General features: G+C 42.4%; 1 pseudogene; it reads right to left on the reverse strand.

The window, feature by feature from the left end:
- Positions 1 to 1,177: 1,177 nt before the first annotated feature.
- Positions 1,178 to 1,594, reverse strand: LOC149266974 (putative sugar phosphate/phosphate translocator At1g12500 pseudogene; annotated as a pseudogene).
- Positions 1,595 to 6,413: the final 4,819 nt, after the last annotated feature.

Consider the following 6,413-nt stretch of genomic DNA (forward strand, 5'->3'; position numbering starts at 1 on the left):
GAGCAGATTTTATTTTAAGAACGCAGCAAAGACACATGATAGTAAACAAAGGAGGTCCTGGGCGCTTGAGATGGGCCCAACCCCAAGAGCTACAGCCTCCTAAGAGAGATTTAGAGCTGGTGCAAAGCTGGATTCATCTTTATTGATCAAGAAATGAAGAGTTTCATCAAAACTGTCCACAAGAAGAACTTGAACATGAGCTGAAAGCAAAGCTAATCTATTGCCTAAAAATCGAACTACAAAAGGACTACAACAATACTATGAAATGACTAGCTACCAGCTACTATCTACTGGCTAACTGGCTAACATCCACTGGCTACACTGGCTAACCAAAATGAGGCCCTAAGCCTTCTTATTTATACAATTTGAGGACCCAATAGTCCTCCTAAAATTTAGGGACTCGGCTGCCCAGGACTTGGAGTTAACAGCAGTCCTACTTGACTTGCTTGGCTGCCCTTGTGCTGATTGATTCGGTGGCCCTTGAACTCCGAGCTGATGGTGGAGAATTTGAGGTAAGGGCCCATAAATGAAGGGGACACCTTCCTACAAATCCTCTAGCTTGTTCTCCCACGAATTTGGCTGCCAAGTGCTCATTAAGACCTTCAATTTTGTCTCCAAATTGACCAAAAAGGCTACACAAAGCACCCATCAGACTTGTTGGCATAATGACTAACCAAATTCACTCTATTAACATAAATATAATCAAAAACATCCAATAAACTAATGAGAATGGTGGATTAAGTCAAATTAGGAGGTTGAATGAGCCCAAATAATCGTCCATTTTTGGGGCTCATCATCACCCCCCTACTGAAAGTGTTGCTCATCCTCTGAGCAACCAATCTCTCTCCTCGTCTTTGATGGCCTTGGTGGCTTCTTTGGCTAACATCTCGACTGATTTCTCCTTTGGCTTCCCTCTTTTCAAACTTCCTGTAGAAACAGTTCTCTGTCTTCCTGTAGAAACAGTCTGCTAACTTCCTGTAGAAACAGTCTGCTAACAGTTCTTTGTCTTCCTGTAGAAACAGTCGGCACTGTCTTAGCCTGCTTGGCTGAGGGTGCTTTTCCTTTAAGCTTGGCTGTGGCAGCCTTCGTCTTTTCACCCTTCTGCTCTTCTTCCTCACTGTCTGCTGCTTTTCTTAGTGAATCCTCAGCCTTGTTATGAGTGCACAAGTATAGGCAATCATATGGAAGAAATGGTGCCCTTGGCATTCCCTAAAACCTGCAACGTGAGGGCACTTGTATGTCTTGTAACAAGAAAGTTGGTTAAATCCACAAGGTAAGCCATGGTCATGTTTCCAAGCAACAGGAATATGATAAAGGTGTTTTCTCTGGCTTTTTCAATAGCAATAGCTAATACATTGCCCTCCACAAAAAGAGTAACAGGAAGCAATAACAGCGCAGCAATTGGTGCCATGTACATGAGAAAATTCATAGAGTGAAGCTTCTCTACCTCAGAGGTAAGCAGGAGCCCCTGAACAGCTGATTTCAATGCTCTGGCAGCAGTTGATCCTAGGCAAACCAAAAATCCAAAAAGGTGGCATAATGGCTCATTGTTGCTTGCAATAACAATGCCAAATACCACAGGCACCAAGGCCATATAAACCACAGAAGACTCCCTCTTACATGTTATTATAAATGCAAAATATTGCTGTGAAGAAGGGAGTTGTTGCCCCAATAGCTTGATTGAAGGAGACTGGCAAATAGCGCAGAGAAATATTGCCACAAACAACCGAGAAGGAGAACATGAAGCTCAGTGCCAATACCTCAAGTAACTGTCTCCTGGAGACGATGAACTGCATTGGTACAATCTCTAACCATGAAATTGCCAGAAAACCATAAAATGAACAGGCACACATGTGCAACATTGTGAGGAATATTGGGTATTTGCATCCAAAAAACTAACTAGGCATTTGTTAAGCAATAGCACACCAATATTGGAAGAGTACCAAGCTGCAATAATGAGAGCTGTTGTAATAGTCTGGGACACAGGAAATGCACCATATTTTCCTTCTCCTGTTGGAGTTGGAGGTATGTCAATAATTTCTTGTTCAAGCTTGGGATTACTGCCCAAGCCTTTTTGCTTCTGCTTCAAGTTGTTTAGCAAGCTCCTGTTTTTTTTGCGTGAATTTTCTGCAGCTATGCGCTCTTCTTCTTCAGCTTTGGCTTTCGCTTGGGCCTCGGCGAAAAATTCCTTTCTTCCATCTGTTGGAATGACACTTAAAAGCTCATAAACTGGCAGAGAAGGTGCAGAAGGGCTGGCTGCAACATCAATAGTCTTGTTCTCTGAGATGGAAGTGTTTTCGAAAACCCCAGCTACCACAGATGCAACTTGTGTCTTTGAAACCTTAAACCATGGAATGCAATGCTGAATTTGCATTGATTACTTTGTTGTTTACGTCTGCACTTCCTTCCGCCTTAAGAACAAGGTTGCAATCTTTCTCTGAAATAAAATCATCTGTGGAACTGGCCTGCAGGATAGCGTAACTTAATCCCATTTCCATAATTCTTTCAGTAAGCTCTGATAATGATATTTCTGATTTTCCAAACAAGTTGCTGAAAAATGAAGAGATTCCATCAAAAACATTTGAAGACCCTCCATCAGATTCGTAAACACAACAATATGATTCACATTTGCTAGCTTGGCTTCTTCAATAACGTTCAAAGCATCAGTTGTGGTAACTTTGGAACTAGGTCCATCCTCTGTGGGTCCTATTGATACCACTGCTTTACTGACATTTCTGATGGCTTTAGCTGTGGATTCAATATCCTCAAAACTGAATTCTACTGCATTAAGACGCTTGGCATCCTCTGCAGCAATTTATCTTTCTCGGGACTCCAAATTTGTCGAAGAAAAATCCATGTTCTCTGCTTTTGAAAGCTGTGTCGTCCTTCCTGTAGAAGACCCACCCGTTTTCTGTAGAACGCCCTTGCATAGGTGGGTTTTTAAAAAAAATGGCCGAGAAAGCTTGGTGGAGGATGACAAGTTAATAGATGGTGGAAACTTCAGTTGACGATGTGGCAAGTGCAGATGAACAGCAGTTCGTGAGTTTCAGCCGAGCTCTTTAGTTGCTACGTGATTTGTGGTGAGCTGGCAAGAACATGAGTTGGCCATGCAGACAGAAGTGTTGTCACGAATTGCATGTTCTACTTATTAACTGTATGCTTTCTTCTTGATCCGCTGCACTGGAGTTCAAGCAGCTGACACTAACTGTTTTTTTAATTTTCACGTGAGTCACCTGTCCACATGTACTGCGTGACTGCCGGCTGAGTTCTAGAGAAGACAATCAGCTTAACCTTGATAATTCGTGGCTTAATCCCACCATTCCATTAATTCATGCAGTTTTTAAATTAAATTTATGCAATAGAGGAATGAGTTTCAGTCACATACCTCGAAGTTGAATGGCTGCCGTGAGCTGCTGTGGCCTGTCATTGCTGCATGCATTGGTTTTTTTGATTGCATGTGGCTTGGCTGCTAATCTTTGATTTCTTTTCCTTGTGCAGGTGTCCTCTGGGCGGATCTGAGCTGCATGCAATTGTTTCCACGTTCAGATCTGCACCTTCAAGTTGCTGCTGCTGCAATGTCACAGAACCAGAACTTGTTTTCGCCATTGCTCTCAAACGGTAAACCGGATTGATCTGAAAATCAGTGAGCATGTTCCTATCATCATTATACATCTCCCATAGCAAAATCGTGATCACTGGATGCACGGATTTCGAGAAAAATGGAAAATGGCTGAAGATGTCAGAGATCGATTTCTCGGAAACTGTGCATCGGAATCGGCTGAAACTTCTTGGGTAGGTTACCATCACTCACATGCATATCCCCATGAAACAGGTTTTGAAACAGATGCACGGATATGGAGAAAATGCAAAAATGGCTGATGGTGATGGAGGCTGATTTCTTGGAAACCGTGCACTGGAATGGCATGAAACTGCTCAGGCATGTTGTCATCAACCTTGTACAATTCCCCATAAAACGGTTTGTCAAATGGATGCATGGTTTTCAAGTTATGGCAAAAACAAATTTTGTTCTAGGTATTTTTGCTTCAAGGCCTTTTGCATGTGCTTGCATGGAAGGAAAAACTGAGCTTGGGCTGTGATGCAGGTATGGAGATGATGGAGGAGGAGTTGGAAGATTGCATGAGGGCTTCTGAACCCTTGAGGAAGCTACCATGTTCGCCAAACCACTTTTTGAAATGCATGCCTAGTTTCCCACAATTTCTACAGGAAGGTCCTGTAGAAGCACAATGAGAAGCATAATGAGGTGGAAAAAAATGATGGAGAAAGGAAAGGGATGGACACACAAGTGCTTGTAGGCCTAATCAACAGATTCCCACCATCAGATCCCATTTTAGACTTGAATTTGGTTCGTCCAAAGGTTCTACAGGATGTTTCCTGTAGAAATACAGAGCTTCCTGTAGAAGGCACAAGAAAAATTCCTTTAACCTTGATTTGAGTGCTCCTCCTGTCATGAAACGTCCTTCTTGCAACCTGCAATTAGCCAATGGAAATTAGTTTTATTTTTCTTTTTCTTTTTCTCTTTTTTTTGAAAAACAACTAGGGCGCCTCATGGAGGTTTTCACCCTAATTGCCTGCCCTGGGCGCCTCCAAGGAAGGTTTTCACCCAGGGATCTTATTCCTTTTTATTTTCTCTTCTTTCCAACCCATTGACCGCCTCATGGAGGTTTTCAATCAATGAGCCAATCTAAGGCACCTCCGAGGAGGTTTTCACCTTAGATTTTTATTTTCTTCTTATTTTCATTTTTTCTCTTTTTTTTTTTTTTTTTTTTTTTTCTACCCTACCCTACTTGAAAAACAAAATCATTTTCAAGTATAAGAATACTTCCAATGGAGCCATGTGCACATCGAGATTAGAGACAAGATGATGTGAAGGCTCGGAATGCATGCTTTGACAACTATCCAAATTTCAGAGACAAAATGATCTGACTTTGAAAGTACAAAACATAGCTGAGGAAGAGAGTACTGCTGCAACTTAGTGACTGTCTGGAACCATGTCTCAATATAGCTTTGATACCCTTGGTTATTTTGCTGATCTGGATCATTCTTCATGTCACCTTCTAACATGACCTTCTCATCTTTCTCTTTTTGCTGATCTTTCTCTTGAGTACATGGAGGATTTGATGATAACCATGAGGGAACTCTCTCGATCTCTGATTCTAATCTCTTCTATTCATCAAGTGCAGCCCATGGTTCTTTGATCTCCTCTTTGGAATCTTCTTTTTCCTTTGGTCCTTCAATGTTGTCAATATAATCTCTATTTTGCAACACTCTTCCTGAGCTTTGGTGAACATCATTGAGCTCAAAAGGAGTCATTTGCACATGTTGTGCCTCAGCTTTACAATTGGGTTGAGCTACTCCATTCTATGGCTTTGGAAATGGTATGGGTAGTTGAGTGGGGGTGTGAAATTGAGATGGAGATGGATGGCATTGTGGTTGGGTAGGCATTTGGGGTTGCCTTGGTGGAGGAGGAGGCGATGGTTGTGAATGAGCAGGTGGTGGAGGAAAATGAGCGGGATGAGAGTTGTACTGGGGCCTCCACTCCTGATAAGGTGCATTCCACTGAGGCTGTGGCTGAGCATAAGAGTGAAATGAATGAGCAGCTGGTTGGGCGTAATATGGATCTGTGAAGGAACAAGGAGGAGGTGTGAACCATGAAGGGTGAGCAGGGGGGCCCCAAGAAGATATGAAAGTGGCTTGATAGGGGTCATAATAGGTCTCAGATGTCCCTTGCAGCTCCTGCTGGTAAGATCTCAGTCCATGTGGCCTCCTTTGGTTCATATAATGGAGTGGTTCAGTGGCTCCTTTGGCTCTCTGATATGCAACTTTAAGTCCAGGCAAGGAAGGGCACTGATTCGTAGGATGGTATTCTTCACAGACGAAACACACTTCTAGAGAGTGCATTGGACATTCGTTCCTAGGATGCTTTCTAGTGCACCTAGGACAAAAAATGGCCAAAGCCCTCTTGGCTTCTTCTTGCTTCTTTTGGATCCACAAGGTATCCAGTTGCATGGCAAGAAACTGCCTCATATCACTCTTGAAATCTTCGATCTGATTTGCAAATTCATTTTTGGATAAGGTACTGCTCCCAACATTTCTGCTTGTAGCCATTTGCTCCAGAGGAATGTTTTCTTCTTCTTCTCCCCTAGTGGTTCTTCAGATATGTCTTGATGTCCACCCAGGGGTTCTTCTTAGTCACAGCCATCAAAGAAGAGAGAAGGTTGACTGTGTGAAGCAAAGGGGGGTGTTGTGAAAATGTTTTTCTAACTTATCTCTACTCCTACCAGGCATGAAAGGAAATCTTTTTGGTTGATTTTTGGCTTTTTTCTACTTCTACCTGCAAAACTGAAATAGATTGAACTGCAACTAACTATCTTGCGAAAATGAAAATGCGGAAT

This window comes from Pinus tabuliformis, chromosome 6 (assembly GCF_031772625.1).
Source record: "Pinus tabuliformis cultivar Carrire ecotype Pingquan chromosome 6, CPIR1, whole genome shotgun sequence".
Taxonomy (NCBI): Eukaryota; Viridiplantae; Streptophyta; class Pinopsida; order Pinales; family Pinaceae; genus Pinus; species Pinus tabuliformis.